Below are 16,532 nucleotides of genomic sequence, written 5' to 3'. Positions count from 1 at the left end.
GGCAAAAGACGTATAATATACGTCTATTAAACGCATACCTTAGACGTATAAATGTGGTCCGCAATTCGTCTAAAATGAAATTCTAATATACGTCTATCGTTATACGTCAATTATACATCTATGATTATATGTTCATTATACGTAAATGGTTGGAGTTCTATTATACGGATAAATTTAGAGGACTATTATACATATATGGTTGGAGTTCCGGATAACTTTAGAGGACTATTATACATATGTGGTTAGAAGTCTATTATACATCAAAGATAGGTTTTACAGGTGTAGAAACTAGTAAACCAAGAAATGATTTGGTTTAGAAATTTATTCTGAAAATACACATTCACACCTGAAAAATATGTATTTCAAATTATACATTGTATACAATCAATCAACAATCAACATATGGGCAATAATCATAAAAAAACACAACTAGTCTTAAACTTCAGCTACAAATTCTGGTAACATCAATATACAGTATAGTACTGACAAACACAAACTAATTACGTTAACACACTAACTCAAAACCACATTTTGATTCAAATATAAATTTTAAAATGTACAACTTCTATATTTCCAAGAAAAAAAAATTACAATGGAAGTTAAGACGATTTTTGTCCACCATTTGCAAACCCTGTCTAATTGTCCTAACAGTTAGAACCAGAAACCTATTATTTTCAGTGTCCAGATCTCCTGACTCCCTGCCTTGCATATGCATACTTCAAGTAACATTGCATGCTCCTTTATTTCTTTTTCTGTTGATGTAGGGTGGGACTTCAGCACCGCAGGTAAAAGAAAATTATATAATATTACTACTCAAATAAATGATGATTAATATCTTCTTGAGTATAATCTCAAAAATTAACCATTAAGGTTTACTAAGCTCAAAGCTGAAATAAATTGATAAAATTTGGCTTGCATCATAGCAGTTGAGCAATAAAGTCTGTCCTAATTAAAGAGTACCCAAAGTTTGAAAGTACAACATAGAATAGGAGTACCTTTAATTACTCTATGAAGATTTGTGTCTCCCAGGCCACTCTTCTGTTATCTTTTCGGTTTGTGCCAGCGAAACTGAATTCTGTCATCAGTTCATTTGTCATAAGTCTGAAAACCAAATTCTCACTTTAGACATTTTTTCAAGTGAGTTTCCATTCAACATTTATTTACTCAAAAATTAAGATCAAATTTAGTACTGTAACCCTTATATTTTAAAAGACAATTTTGCAGTTTTACACCTTGCACATTCAGTGGTTAACACATAGGTATCTATAAGCTTAATTCTGTGGACATTTTAACTCGATCAAAGTAAAAATGTAATTTAAAAACATTTTTAAAAAATCAATAAGCAATACCTTGACAAGACTGTGAACACACTCTCTCTGACATCACTGCCACCTACTCTCCGAAGTTGGTTTATCTGGAAATAATATTATATTAGAAATAATATTAGAAGCTACTAGATCTTCATTAATCAACTAATCAGACATACCCATTTACACATTCAATGGAACAAACACACTTTCACATATTAACTGCACTTTTTTTGCAGTATTTTCTCAGTCTATAAATACAAAGTGACCATTTTCAAAGTAAAAAAAAATTGTGGTGACTTTTTAGAACTTGAAAACACTTTATTTTGCCATTAAAGGATAAGCAAGATTATACATTATAAACTAAAAATATTAACGTATGCCAGAGATGGATCATATTAATCAGATGTAGGCTATAAAATTATGACCTATCTGAAACCTAGAACATTAGTAGTGAATATTTTCTACACCACAGTGAGAATATAATATCATACCAGCTGGTTTTGATTGTCCATGCTGTCAAGTGCTTGCTCGTATGCACAGAACTCTTCCATTGTGGTCAGCCTCCTGATGTGGAATTGGGAGTCTACCGGTTCTGTGGACCTACCCTATAACGCCTCAATTCATCCCTCATCTCTATCAGGAGGCCCAATACCCACTTCTGAAACTCCTGAAATTATTTACATTTATATCAGCATTTAAAAGGAATTAGGTTAGGATTTTCTTACACTATTGTCACATTAGCATAACTGTAGTGTTGCTAATGTGCTACATGCAACCACATCTGTAGTTCATTTTAACTGTACTTCCTTCTGAAGGAGGATATCTCTCTCTCTTCTCTTCTGGTCTGGATGTGGTCTTCTGCCTGGGAGACTGAAAAGAATTCAGTTATGGAAAACATTTACTTTATCACACAACTTAATATTTCAATTTAGTCATTTAGTCTGTCATTGAACTAGGATTCTATAAACAATGTCAATTAAACTCCATTGGCGTATTTTTTAAAAACATAGCTTCAATTTTGAATATGTTTGTGTCGTTTGTAGCATTGTGGTAAAACACAACATATTTTTATATTGTTTACGAGCTTACACATAATTAAAATACATTCTGTGTAAAACTATAATATGGGTAGTTTTATTTATTACTTTATACAATAAAAAAGACATACTTTTTGACAGTCTTCCAGGATCATTTCTGCCATCTGGCCAATCCTGGTTTGATACTAGAAATTAAAAAGTTAACAATAATCTCATACTTAACAAATCATTTGCAGAAGGATCATAAACTATTCTTAAATTTAATAATTTAATTAATATGATACAAGTAATGTACTAAGTACTGAGGAGGCATGGTGACTCTTGGGTTCGGTTGAAGACTTTGGTCTTATAACTTGCTTAGGGCTTCGAACTTTGCGTGGTGAGGTCCCATTTTGGACTACCTGGGCTGTTAATATAATATTGCAGATTAATTTGATATTTAAGTATGGACGTAAAATGTTCACCAGTCCAATAATCTTTGAATATAATTCGCTTATGGTAGACTGTTCTCCAGACTTAGGAAAGTACAGTGACATAACCTCAGACGTAATAAAAAAAATTAACTTGTGAATTTCATCTAAATTTTTATAGAGTAATTAGATGCAGTAATAACTTCAGGAATGTTGAAGCCAGAACTCTGCACCGTTTTTTTTTCCTTGGGGAAGTTCTCACCTTTGATGGTTGGGCTTCAATAACATAAAGAATGGTGTTAACTTGTCTTTAAATATGATTGATGATGGTTATCTTCTAAGGACATTAAGAAAACATTTTAACTTTGATTGCAATAACCTACCTTTAAGCGTACTTGAACAGCTGAGTGAGCTCTGGGAGACACTCTTGCTAGGAGAGAATCTCAGTTTTGGGGGTGGCACTGGCAGCTTCAGTGGCTTCTTCTTTTCTAAACAGAAAAGATATGGCAGTAAAATATTTCATATCAAAGTAAATTATTTAATCAACTTGATCTGTAACTTTTTACAATAAATTTATTTCCTTTATTTTGGGAACTTTGAAGGCAGAGAAATGGACGTACTTGGAGTACCAGGATCAGAATCAAAGTCTGTAATATAATAGAAAATTATCATATTTCAATATAATACTGAAAACTAGTTTAACATAGCTAACCAAAATTCTTAGCAATTTCCATGATCAACAAATCTGATAAGATTTTTAACATTTTCATACAGAACACCTGTATCAATCAAAATGACTTAGGGTTGTAAAAAAAAAAATCAATAACAAGGTACAAGCTAAATGAGGCATCAGTTAATATTAAGAACCGGTTAAAAATATAGCTATTGAGATTGTTACTTTTACATACCATCAACGTAATCGGAGAACACCCGCTTCTTACTTTTGCGTTTTGGATTGGGTGTCTCATCCTCGTCTTCAGCATCCGTAACAGAGGTGGTTAAATCAAAGTGATCACACTCTGATTTCTTGTCTACAAATAATTATATTTACATTACATATGATCAAATATGAAAAAGGTATTGTTGCACTAATACATGTACATAGACAGTTACTGTAAATATTCAATCGGAATTTATAATAATGAACAGGAATTTGCTCTTATTTTCAAAGAAAGCTATACCTGATGTATGTTTAACTTGAACGAGCTTGAAGGTAACCCAAGTATCTTTATTAGGGTTGGCCTTCTCTTTGTATAGTTTTGTGGCCTGCTTTGGATCATTCGGCCACCACACAAACTCTCTTCGGGCATCCACCCAGTTTGAGGGCAGGACTCCCTCAACCTCCCCCTCCTGCTCTATCCAAACAGCGCGTGTCCACATCACCTGAAACAGACATACACATTTTAATTTTGAGTCTTAATTCAGATTGTGGTGCTGATTACTACACTTGTGTTCACTTATAATGATTATACTCAATGAAACACATAATTCAATAATAAACATTCTGCTTTATTTATACATTTGTAGTTAGATGGTATTCACTACATGCAATTCCTCACAAACTTTAAAATTTAAACTTCACCATGAGAAAAGAGCAGACAGAAGCATCCTGTGTGAATCAAAGTTCTATGCCATGTAGAAGAGGGAAAAGGACATAACCAGCACCATACAGATGCAGCCATTCAAAATGCGCGGGCCATACCGCATTATTTTGCGGTGCGCTTTACGCAGTCTACCGCGAGTTACCGTAAATTCTCCTATAATACCGCAAGCAAAATAATAGTATCCGGAATTTCCGCAAGGTGGAGCTAATAAAGCTCAACCTCTCATGTTTGAGCTGTAGCCATCAAAGTCTTTAACGAAGATATTACTGATAGTATTAATAATGAATGACCTTGGACAAGCTGTAAACTCAAAGTATTACCCTGGTCCACATTCTTTTTTTCATTGACCGTCTTTGTAAAAGTAACACCACAGCATTTCGCAATCACGCATTTTTTTCCAATCATGCAAAGTACAGTAATTTTTGAGAATCGATTCACCATACCTTTCACATGCTCATAAAAGAGATTGATTTAGGAACATAAACATATTACCGTATGCAAACTGTACTGTATACAGTATGTATATGTATATTTAATGTCTTAACTGTGCCCGTTTAAGTATTGAATATTTATATGGAATTTTACCACTGAAGGGAAATCTTAGTGCCTGAGCATAAAAAGAATAGGAGCATACTGCAACGCGTGTGAAGGCCATAAACGATATTAATTTTGGAACATAAACATACAGTATATGGCTGGTCTCTGTACTTTAAAGAAAACATACACGAAACATGGTTTCATTATGACCAGAATCGGTCTTGAGATATTTTTAACTTGATTTACAGTATTTGAGAGGTATGTCTTGACACCGATACTACGTAAATACTGCTCACATATATGTTTCTAGGTTTATATTATGCATTTCATACGGTCAAATTACTTTTGAGCAACTGATAAGAAGCGCGAAACGGTATGCCCATAAGCTTCAAAGTTTATGGTTTGGCTTTTGTGTATAATGATAGTGAACTGCATTGGAAATGTAGGAAAGTAAGCATTAATAAGCAGGAAAATTAAACCAAGAAACACCTTAAGTACTGGACTATATTGCAGATAAACTACCGATCTACCTTTTAAGCCTGTACAACCTGCAGAACTCCAGCTTTAATTGATTGGACTCAACAGCCTAAGTTTTAAGGTTATCCTTACAAGTGTGTAAAAGCATGGGCGTAATGTTGCAGCCTTCACTGTTGTTTTAGAAGTTGTTTTTTCCAGCTGTACATGAACATTTCTGTCTTGAGTCTTTCTTAACAATATGGTGTAAACAATTTCTGGTTTCTACTGTGATCATTATTTCATTACTGAAGTAGCCTTTTGATATTTGCATAGTATTTTTTTGTTGCTATGGCTGTTTTCATATTCGTAGTTTTCTTCTGTTAAAACTTAAAATCTCTCGCATTAAATTGGCTACAAATGCAAGAATTCAACCAGATATTCTTACTTGTAAAATGTCTACTGTTGCATTGTAGTTAGTTAATGTAGTTAGTCCATAGTCAGCAATCTAAACTTTATTGTTAAGCTTTAATGATTGATGTTGTGCCAGTAACCTTTAGAAATACTATAGTACTTCACAAATGCTTTGTGTGTTTGGAAATCTTTTGAGTAAAAGCCTTATAAAAATAAGTTTAGTTTTTACAGGACATTACAAAGAAATAGGATGGTATAATTCTTATAATTGCTTAGTGATTGTATTTGGAAGATTATGGACTAAACAGACTTCAGGGATGCCAGTGGATCATTGTGCTATTTGGAATTATTCCAAAAATCAAGTGACCTCTTTGCTGTAGTATCTTTAGTATTATTTATTTAGTATTAATAAAGAATAGATTTATTAAAGTCGTGCAATGTGTAAGCGGGATATGTAAAATAATGTAAAATAAAGTTTTTTATTATTGTTATAGAGAAACATGATCAGATTTTCCCTGGTTCAGAAAAAAGACGATTAAAATCTGTAATCTTTCCACTTGTATGTCATCGGACATTAACGAGTACAACCCCCCTCTCTGCCGGAGTGCTGGCTGTGACGAATTAAACCGGTTTCACAGGTATTTTCAAAGTAGGAAGCTACAGTGTTAACTAGTAGCTAGGCTCCTCAATGAAATCGCTTTAACATTGCTAATGCGTTGGTTTAACAGTCCGGGCGTGGCAAGCTTCCAATGTCAACTCGACTCGATTGGAAGACAATGAATGTATTTTAGCCCTAAATGAATTAATAGCAAGCATGGTTTACATAAAAGACATTTTTTTCCAAGAAAGTTTATAATAATACGATCTATAGTTGAAATCTGAGCCTAAATATAAAGGAAAAGCATTTTCAGAGAGCAATCACGCTGTGTTTATGTAGAAAAAGGGATTAGGTTTATGAGCAATCTCATTACCTATTCGCTTAAAACACTATATAAAATAAAGTTTATTTAAAGATGAATGATAAGTGTCGCAGTTTAAATAATTTTCATAGTAGGGCTTGGACAGATTCCAAGTGCATTTTCGCAATTTACGTTGCATTGTCCAATGTGCTGTTGTAATACAGTTTAGAATACAGTAAGTCTAAACTGTATCAGCTTTATTTATGGGTTGCAATTTAGAAAAAGTCAAAAACCGCACTCAAAATGCAATGTAGAGCTTCCTGGCAAGAGGAGACACCCAAATTATAATGTAACATGCCACTGTTTGTGCATGAACAAAGTTATACTGCAATTTTCCTTAGATATGCGATTAAAAAAAATAAATTTTTTGAATCCCCGGCAGAACACATTCCATAAGAATCAGCGCTTTTATACAGTATATCGCCTTTAAACACCTATATTTAAATACGTGTTTACGATTTAAATCAAAACACGATTCAAATCAATATAAATGTTTATTTTGAAACGCATAGGTGACTATTCATTGTTATCAAAAAGACTTAAATTCGATCATGTTGTGATATTTAGAAATATAAATTTGTTTGGTGCGAGTGAGGTTTTATTTAATCTCTGACCAGGGGAAACGTTTCATTTTTTCAAAGAAATGTTTGTTAAAAAATAAAGTCACAGTTCCATGGGATTCAATCACAGACCATGTGACATGGGAGTCAGGAAACTAACCCACAGCGCCACCAGCGCAGTCACATGCTGAGGGCTGAAAAAGCACTACAGAAACATTATCGACAGACAATGTACAGATTTGATAAAGCTATAAAATAATGTAATTAGGCACAGAACAAGTTTACAGCACAGTACAATAATAAATGCTGACCATGACTTTAGAAGCATAAATTACCTTACACTCAATTTAAACACAAGCTGTCTTTAGCCCTCTAAGCTGGTTCATACAGAAATGTAGAGAACCAGGCTCAGAACACACAGCTTCATTAGTGAATACATATGCAGGACAACTGGAGAAGACGTTTTACAGAGGATGGATTTTTAGAAACATCCCATCAGTGACATCAATGAAGTCAACTCCTAGGTAACTGTCGTGTGGATAGTTTCACAAGAATCAGACAAAGGTTTAAGCATCGCTTTTTCTAGATAAAACTGCAAAAAAAAAACAACAACCCATAATGTACTTCCTTGCGGCTCTGTTTGCCCAAATCATATATTCACAACGTGAAATTAGAAAATAATATTACGTAACCAAAATCCGCAATATGGAAACAGAACCAGTGTAATTGTTGACAGATGATGTACTCATAACATTTTTACAAGACGAACTACAACATTTAAAAAATGACTTGTATGTACTTGATATCTCTAATCAATCCACTGCACTGCATTAAAACAAAACGAAAACTAGAACACCCTGGGCATACCGTTTCGTGCTTCTTATCAGTTGCTCAAAAGTAATTTGACCGTATGAAATGCATAATATAAACCTAGAAACATATATGTGAGCAGTATTTACGTAGTATCGGTGTCAAGACATACCTCTCAAATACTGTAAATCAAGTTAAAAATATCTCAAGACCGATTCTGGTCATAATGAAACCATGTTTCGTGTACAGATGCAGCCATTCAAAGTGCGCGTTACAGACACGTACCGCAGGTGACGTCGCTCAGTATGACGCAAGATGACGCGGGGCACCGCAGTACGTGATTGGTTGACCGACAGGGGCACTCGTGGTCCGTTGGTCTGTCGTAGAAAGACAGTAAACGTCTTTGCTGTGCCCGTTGTAGGTATTGAATTTTACCACTGAAGGGAAATCTTAGTAGCTGAGCATAAAAAGAATAGGAGCATACTGTAACGCGTGTGAAGGTCATAAACGATATTAATTTTGGAACATAAACATACAGTGTATAGCTGGTCTTGGTACTTTAAAGAAAAAAATACACACCAGTATTCCATTTCTCCCTAAACATTTTAAGCTTCGAAGTCTTTAACTAACGCGATACCGGAGTCAACAAGCATACTTTTAGAATTTGATTAAAAGGGAATATAATATGGAATCGCGTATCTAAAGAATTTAATAATGGTATTCGTGTGCTGCGACAGGGCTGTGTAGGGCTGTTTCGCCTGCCTGTTCATGTGAGCTGTCTTGTAGACGTGACTACCAGCTGACAGGTTGTGTTTTCGAATCCAGCTGGTGCTGGTCTTTTCTTTTAACAAACATTTCTTCGAAAAAATAGAATAGCGATATTATGGACAATCAATTGACTTTTATATTTCAAAATATCGCAACATGATCGATATTTGCGATATTTTGAACATATCTTCCCTTCTGACAGCGGTGCCTGCTTCTATTGTGTGTGTGTGTGCAACAGAGTAAATTTTTAATAGCGTTTTAAGCGAATAGGTAATTAGATTGCTCGTAAACCTAATCGCTTTTTCTACATAAACACAGCATGATTACTCTCTGAAAATGCTTTTCCTTTATTTTTAAAGTAGGCTCAGATTTCAACTATAGATCGTATTATTATAAACTTTCTTGGAAAAATGTATTTTATGTAAACCATGTTTGCTATTAATTCATTTAGGGCTAAAATACGTTCATTGTCTTCCAATCGAGTCGAGTTGACATTGGAAGCCTGCCACACCCGGACTGTTAAACCAACGCATTAGCACGTCAAAGCCCATTGAGGGTATTGAGCCAGTATTGGCTTTAGTATTCCCCCCCTCTCCCCTCAATTCAATTCAATTCAAGGTGTTTTATTTGCATGACAGATGGGTACAAGCAGTGTTGGGTATGTATATTGTAACGCTTACGGCAGACAGGCACTGTGTAACAGCCGGCGCACCAGAGCAGCGCACCGAGGGAGCGTCTGCATTTATAACTTGGTTTTTAAAATTAGTCAAGCAATATGAAGCATCTTCTTTTACTTTTGAGTCCCTTAAATACATTGAACACAGCTTTCTCACCACTTAAGATTGCTCTTGATACCATCCTTACACAAAGCAGAAGGGAGATTTTAGTGCCTGAGCATAAAAAGAATAGGAGCATACTGCAACGCGTGTGAAGTCCATAAACGATATTAATTTTGGAACTTAAACGTTCAGTATATGGCTGGTCTCGGTACTTTAAAGAAAACATACACACCAGTATTCCATTTCTCCCTAAACATTTTAAGCATCGAAGTCTTTAAGTAACGCGATACCGGAGTCAACAAGCATACTTTTAGAATTTGATTAAAAGGGAATATAATATGGAATCGCGTATCTCAAGAAATTAATATGCAATAACTGAGTCAAGGGACTCAGAGGATCCAAGGCTAGACTGAGTATAATAGGCTTCGGGCTTCTATTGTGACATCTACTGTAAATTACAGAAATGTTAAAAGTAAACAAAATAAAGTAACTAAAATGTGGTCTAAAATCACCCCTTTAGACACCCCTTTTACTTCACTGGTGTCAGATATGAAAGGCAATAGTCTCCCGTTCTGTCTGCTGTGTGTTGCAGCAGAGGGACTCCCTGCCGCTGAAAGGGGCAGAGTAACTTGCATGCCCTCTAGTACAGTTTACACATGCACGACTTTAAAAGCTAGCAAGACAGGTTTCGATTCACATTAGCTGGCGAGCCTTGTTAAAAAAACGAATGATAATGTAACATGCCACTGTTCATGAACAAAGTTATACTGAGATTTCCTAAGATACGCGATTAAAAAATAAATAAATAAAAATTTGAATCTCCTGCGGAGCACATTCCATAAGAATCAGTGGTTTTACAGTATATATCGCCTTTAAAGGTGGCTTCTCAAAACGCTTTACGGGATAAAAACAACCAGAACAGCAGCAACAACAATATTGTATTTCGTTGCACTTTGAAAACCAAGTAATAACTTAACTATACAGTACGTGCAAACGTTTCGTATGTTGCTGTCGTGAATGCCTGCGTACCCATAAGTATCTTATTTGCCTTGAGTCTGTCTACAGTATCTCTGTCCCACTACCCCCATCTCTCCCTCAATTCAATTCAAGGTGTTTTATTTGTTTGACAGATGGGTACAATTCTTGTTGGGAATGTATACTTTGATATTTACACCCGGCGCGGCACCGAGGGAGCGTCTGCATTTATAACTTGGTTTTTAAAATTAGTCACGCAATATGAAGCATCTTCTTTTACTTCTGAGTCCCTTAAATACATTGAACACAGCTTTCTCACCATCCTTACACAAAGCAGAAACTGTCCGATGACTCACAGTACAAGTGGAAAGATTACAGATTTTAATCGTCTTTAATTTTGTCTTTAATTTTGCCTGTGGAGTGTATCTTATTAAGCTCTAAATTGCATTTTGAGCGCGGTTTTTTACTTTTTTTTAATTGCATTTTGGGCGCGGACAGCACATACAAGGGTTAATGAACTGCGCCAAGAAATTTAAAATAGTATTCTTTAGGTGTGAGGGTAGGAGTGGACCGCAGCAGGCATAATCAGCAAACCAGGAAAACAAAGAACAGGACAGGTGAGATGTGTATCCAGAAAGCGAGTGATCAGAAAAAGGAAATGGAAAACGCAGAAAAAGAAAACGCTTTACAGGATAAAAACAATAACAACAGTAGTGGCTGGGCAAACGATTTTTTTTATCGAAATACAAATTGAGATACTGTACTGTATAATGATGTGCATGAACAAAGGTATACTGCAATTTTCCTTAGATACGCGATTAATGCTTCGTAGGAGGAGGCGGTCTTTTCCTCTTGTCTAACAGTTTGTCCACAAACAAAACATTCCTGTTAGACAAAAGGAATTGAAAAAAAACAATTTTGTCAATGAAAACCGGTGTGTGTGTCTCTCCCTGCTGGATGTTCCTCTCACAAACTGCTGAATGAATAAAATAATTTTATTGAAAATGCGTTTGCGATTGTCTGGTATTTAATCTGGTCCCTTTTAACTGTTTTTCGATCTACTGTATTGCTTTGAGATGCCACTTTTAAAGGCGATATGTAAAATAAAGTTTTTTTTATTATTGTTATAGAGAAACATGATCAGATTTTCCCTGGTTCAGAAAAAAGATCTAAAGTGCTACACATAACTTTCTTAATTCGATGTATTTAAAGCAGTGAACTACTGTAGGTGTCACATAACATTCAGAAATACAATCACGTATTTGACAAATAAAAACGATTATAATCTAATCCTTCCACGTTTGATCCCAAAATCCCAAGAAATATAAATCTTGACGGGTAGAAAGCTATGCTGAAAGTTTATTAAGATGCTTAGAAGACAAAGATACTGTATCAATTTATGTTGCATTAGCCTGATTATGATTAAAAAACACATATAATTAAACACGCGTTTGCGATTTAAATCAGAACACGATTTAAATCAATATCGATTCCATATTATATTAGCAGAAAAGCTTAAAACTACCACTTTTTCACACGCTATTTCACATGCTAGTTAAATACTTCGATGCTTAAAATCGTTAGGGAGAAATGGAATACCGGTGTGTATTTTTCCTTTAAAGTGCCGAATCCTGGAATCTGACTGGCTGACACCCCTCTGAAGTGGTTCCATAAAATCTGGTATACGGAAAAGAAAGCGTTGATAAATACAAGTGTCTTTTAATACACTCTTTGCTGTGCTCTTGAGGATCCTTGTGATATTTTAAGCTCTAGTTGAATGATAAGTGTCGCATTTTAAATCATTTTCGTAGTTAGAAATTATGAAACGCCCTGTTAAAAGCAAGGAAGTTTTTATGCCCGTTGAAGTAAAACAAAATGCCTGACAAAGTATGGCTTGGACAGATTCCAAGTGCTTGTACAAATGTGCTAAAGAAATTATACTTTGAGTATACAGCTTGTCTAAAGTCATCCATTATTAATACTATTAGTAATATCTTCAGTAAAGGCTTTGATGCATAAATATTTATGATAAAGGTAGGCTGTGTACTTTTGTCCAACTGAGCAATCTTGCTTTCATAAAATATACCAACATTTTAATGACTGATGATTAACATGCTGTAATACACAGTTCAAAATTAAAGGCTCAAATGCTGTACATGAGAGGTTAAGCTCCCCCTGGCGGTTTTACAAGGCGACGCCGGATAGTTAACCACGTGACACCACGTTAACTGCGTCATACCGCGTGATACTGTGACACGCCCACCGGGGTATACCGCGAAATACCTCACGCATTTTGAATGGCTGCATCTGTATGTTTTCTTTAAAGTACAGAGACCAGCCATATACTGTATGTTTATGTTCCAAAATTAATATCGTTTATGGCCTTCACACGCGTTGCAGTATGCTCCTATTCTTTTTATGCTTTGGCACTAAGATTTCCCTTAGTGGTAAAATCCCATATAAATATTCAATACTTAAACGGGCACAGTTAAGACATTAAATATACATATACATACTGTATACAGTACAGTTTGCATACAGTAATATGTTTATGTTCCTAAATCAATCTCTTTTATGAGCATGTGAAAGGTATGGTGAATGGATTCTCAAAAATTACTGTACTTTGCATGATTGGAAAAAAATGCGTGATTGCGAAATGCTGTGGTGTTACTTTTACAAAGACGGTCAATGAAAAAAAGAATGTGGACCAGGGTAATACTTTGAGTTTACAGCTTGTCCAAGGTCATTCATTATTAATACTATCAGTAATATCTTTGTTAAAGACTTTGATGGCGACAGCTCAAACATGAGAGGTTGAGCTTTATTAGCTCCACCTTGTGGAAATTCCGGATACTATTATTTTGCTTGCGGTATTATAGGAGAATTTACGGTAACTCGCGGTAGACTGCGTAAAGCGCACCGCAAAATAATGCGGTATGGCCCGCGCATTTTGAATGGCTGCATCTGTATGGTGCTGGTTATGTCCTTTTCCCTCTTCTACATGGCATAGAACTTTGATTCACACAGGATGCTTCTGTCTGCTCTTTTCTCATGGTGAAGTTTAAATTTTAAAGTTTGTGAGGAATTGCATGTAGTGAATACCATCTAACTACAAATGTATAAATAAAGCAGAATGTTTATTATTGAATTATGTGTTTCATTGAGTATAATCATTATAAGTGAACACAAGTGTAGTAATCAGCACCACAATCTGAATTAAGACTCAAAATTAAAATGTGTATGTCTGTTTCAGGTGATGTGGACACGCGCTGTTTGGATAGAGCAGGAGGGGGAGGTTGAGGGAGTCCTGCCCTCAAACTGGGTGGATGCCCGAAGAGAGTTTGTGTGGTGGCCGAATGATCCAAAGCAGGCCACAAAACTATACAAAGAGAAGGCCAACCCTAATAAAGATACTTGGGTTACCTTCAAGCTCGTTCAAGTTAAACATACATCAGGTATAGCTTTCTTTGAAAATAAGAGCAAATTCCTGTTCATTATTATAAATTCCAATTGAATATTTACAGTAACTGTCTATGTACATGTATTAGTGCAACAATACCTTTTTCATATTTGATCATATGTAATGTAAATTTAATTATTTGTAGACAAGAAATCAGAATGTGATCACTTTGATTTAACCACCTCTGTTACGGATGCTGAAGACGAGGATGAGACACCCAATCCAAAACGCAAAAGTAAGAAGCGGGTGTTCTCCGATTACGTTGATGGTATGAAAAAGTAACAATCTCAATAGGTAGATTTTTAACCAGTTATTAATATCAACTGATGCCTCATTTAGCTTGTACCTTGTTATTGATTTTTTTTACAACCCTTTAAAATAAGTCATTTTGATTGATACAGGTGTTCTGTATGAAAATGTTAAAAATCTTATCATATTTGTTGATCATGGAAATTGCTAAGAATTTTGGTTAGCTTTGTTAAACTAGTTTTCAGTATTATATTGAAATATGATAATTTTCTATTAATTACAGACTTTGATTCTGATCCTGGTACTCCAAGTACGTCCATTTCTCTGCCTTCAAAGTTCCCAAAATAAAGGAAATGAATTTATTGTAAAAACTTACAGATCAAGTTGATTAAATAATTTAATTTGATATGAAATATTTTACTGCCATATCTTTTCTGTTTAGAAAAGAAGAAGCCACTGAAGCTGCCAGTGCTACCCCCCAAACTGAGGTTCTCTCCTAGGAAGAGTGTCTCCCAGAGCTCACTCAGCTGTTCAAGTACGCTTAAAGGTAGGTTATTGCAATCAAAGTTAAAATGTTTTCTTAATGTCCTTAGAAGATAACCATCATCAATCATATTTAAAGACAAGTTAACACCATTCTTTATGTTATTGAAGCCCAACCATCAAAGGTGAGAACTTCCCCAAGGAAAAAAAATGGTGCTGAGTTCTGGCTTCAACATTCCTTAAGTTATTACTACATTTTTTGCCTACATCTAATTACTCTATGAAATTGAGATGAAATTCACAAGTTATTTTTTTTATTACATCTGAGGTTTTGTCACTGTACTTTCCTAAGTCTGGAGAACTGTCTACCATAAGCAAATTATATTCAAAGATTATTGGACTGGTGAACATTTTACGTCCATACTTAAATATTAAATTAATCTGCAATATTATATTAACAGCCCAGGTAGTCCAAACTGGGACCTCACCACGCAAAGTTTGAAGCCCTAAGCAAGTTATAAGACCAAAGTCTTCAAACGAAGTACTTAGTACATTACTTGTATCATATTAATTAAATTATTAAATTTAAGAATAGTTTATGATCCCTCTGCAAATGATTTGTTAAGTATGAGATTATTAACTTTTTAATTTCTAGTATCAAACCAGGATTGGCCAGATAGCAGAAATGATCCTGGAAGACTGTCAAAAAGTACGTCTTTTTTATTGTATAAAGTAATAAATAAAACCACCCATATTATAGTTTTACACAGAATGTATTTTAATTATGTGTAGGCTCGTATACAATATAAAAATAAGTTGTGTTTAACCGCAATGCTACAAACGACACAAACATATTCAAAATTGAAGTACGCCAATGGAGTTTAATTGACATTGTTTATAGAATCCTAGTTCAATGACAGACTAAATGACTAAATTGAAATATAAAGTTGTGTGATAAAGTAAATGTTTTCCATAACTGAATTCTTTTCAGAGTCTCCCAGGCAGAAGACCACGTCCAGACCAGAAGAGAAGAGAGAGAGATATCCTATTTCAGAAGGAAGTACAGTTAAAATGAACTACAGATGTGGGAATTTTTACTTTTTAAGATTATAAATTGCATGTAGCACATTAGCAACACTACAGTTATGCTAATGTGACAATAGTGTAAGAAAATCCTAACCTAATTCCTTTTAAATGCTGATATAAAATGTAAATAATTTCAGAGTTTCAGAAGCGGGTATTGGGCCTCCTAATAGAGATGAGGGATGAATTGAGGCGTTTGGGTAGGTCCACAGAACCGGTGGACTCCCAATTCCACATCAGGAGGCTGACCACAATGGAAGAGTTCTGTGCATACTAGCAAGCACTTGACAGCATGGACAATCAAAACCTGCTGGTATGATATTATATTCTCACTGTGGTGTAGAAAACATTCACTACTAATGTTCTAGGTTTCAGAGAGGTCATAATTTTATAGCCTACATCTGATTAATATGATCCATCTCTGGCATACGTTCATATTTTTAGTTTATAATGTATAATCTTGCTTATCCTTTAATGGCAAAATAAAGTGTTTTCATGTTCTAAAACGTTACTACAATTTTTTTTCACTTTGAAAAATGGTCACTTTGTATTTATAGATGAGAAAATACTGCAAAAAAGTGCAGTTAATATGTGAAAATGTGTTTGTTCCATTGAATGTGTAAATTGGTATGTCTGATTAG

At 34.8% G+C, this 16,532-nt stretch overlaps 1 protein-coding gene across 1 annotated transcript in view; it reads left to right on the top strand.

The window, feature by feature from the left end:
- LOC148825555 (antigen WC1.1-like) overlaps positions 1 to 16,532 on the top strand; it is a 219,990-nt gene that overhangs the window by 149,554 nt on the left and 53,904 nt on the right. The window lies entirely within an intron of this gene.

Source organism: Atractosteus spatula, chromosome 10 (assembly GCF_055471065.1).
Source record: "Atractosteus spatula isolate fAtrSpa1 chromosome 10, fAtrSpa1.hap1, whole genome shotgun sequence".
Taxonomy (NCBI): domain Eukaryota; kingdom Metazoa; phylum Chordata; class Actinopteri; order Semionotiformes; family Lepisosteidae; genus Atractosteus; species Atractosteus spatula.
This window is presented reverse-complemented; position numbering and strand designations above follow the sequence as displayed.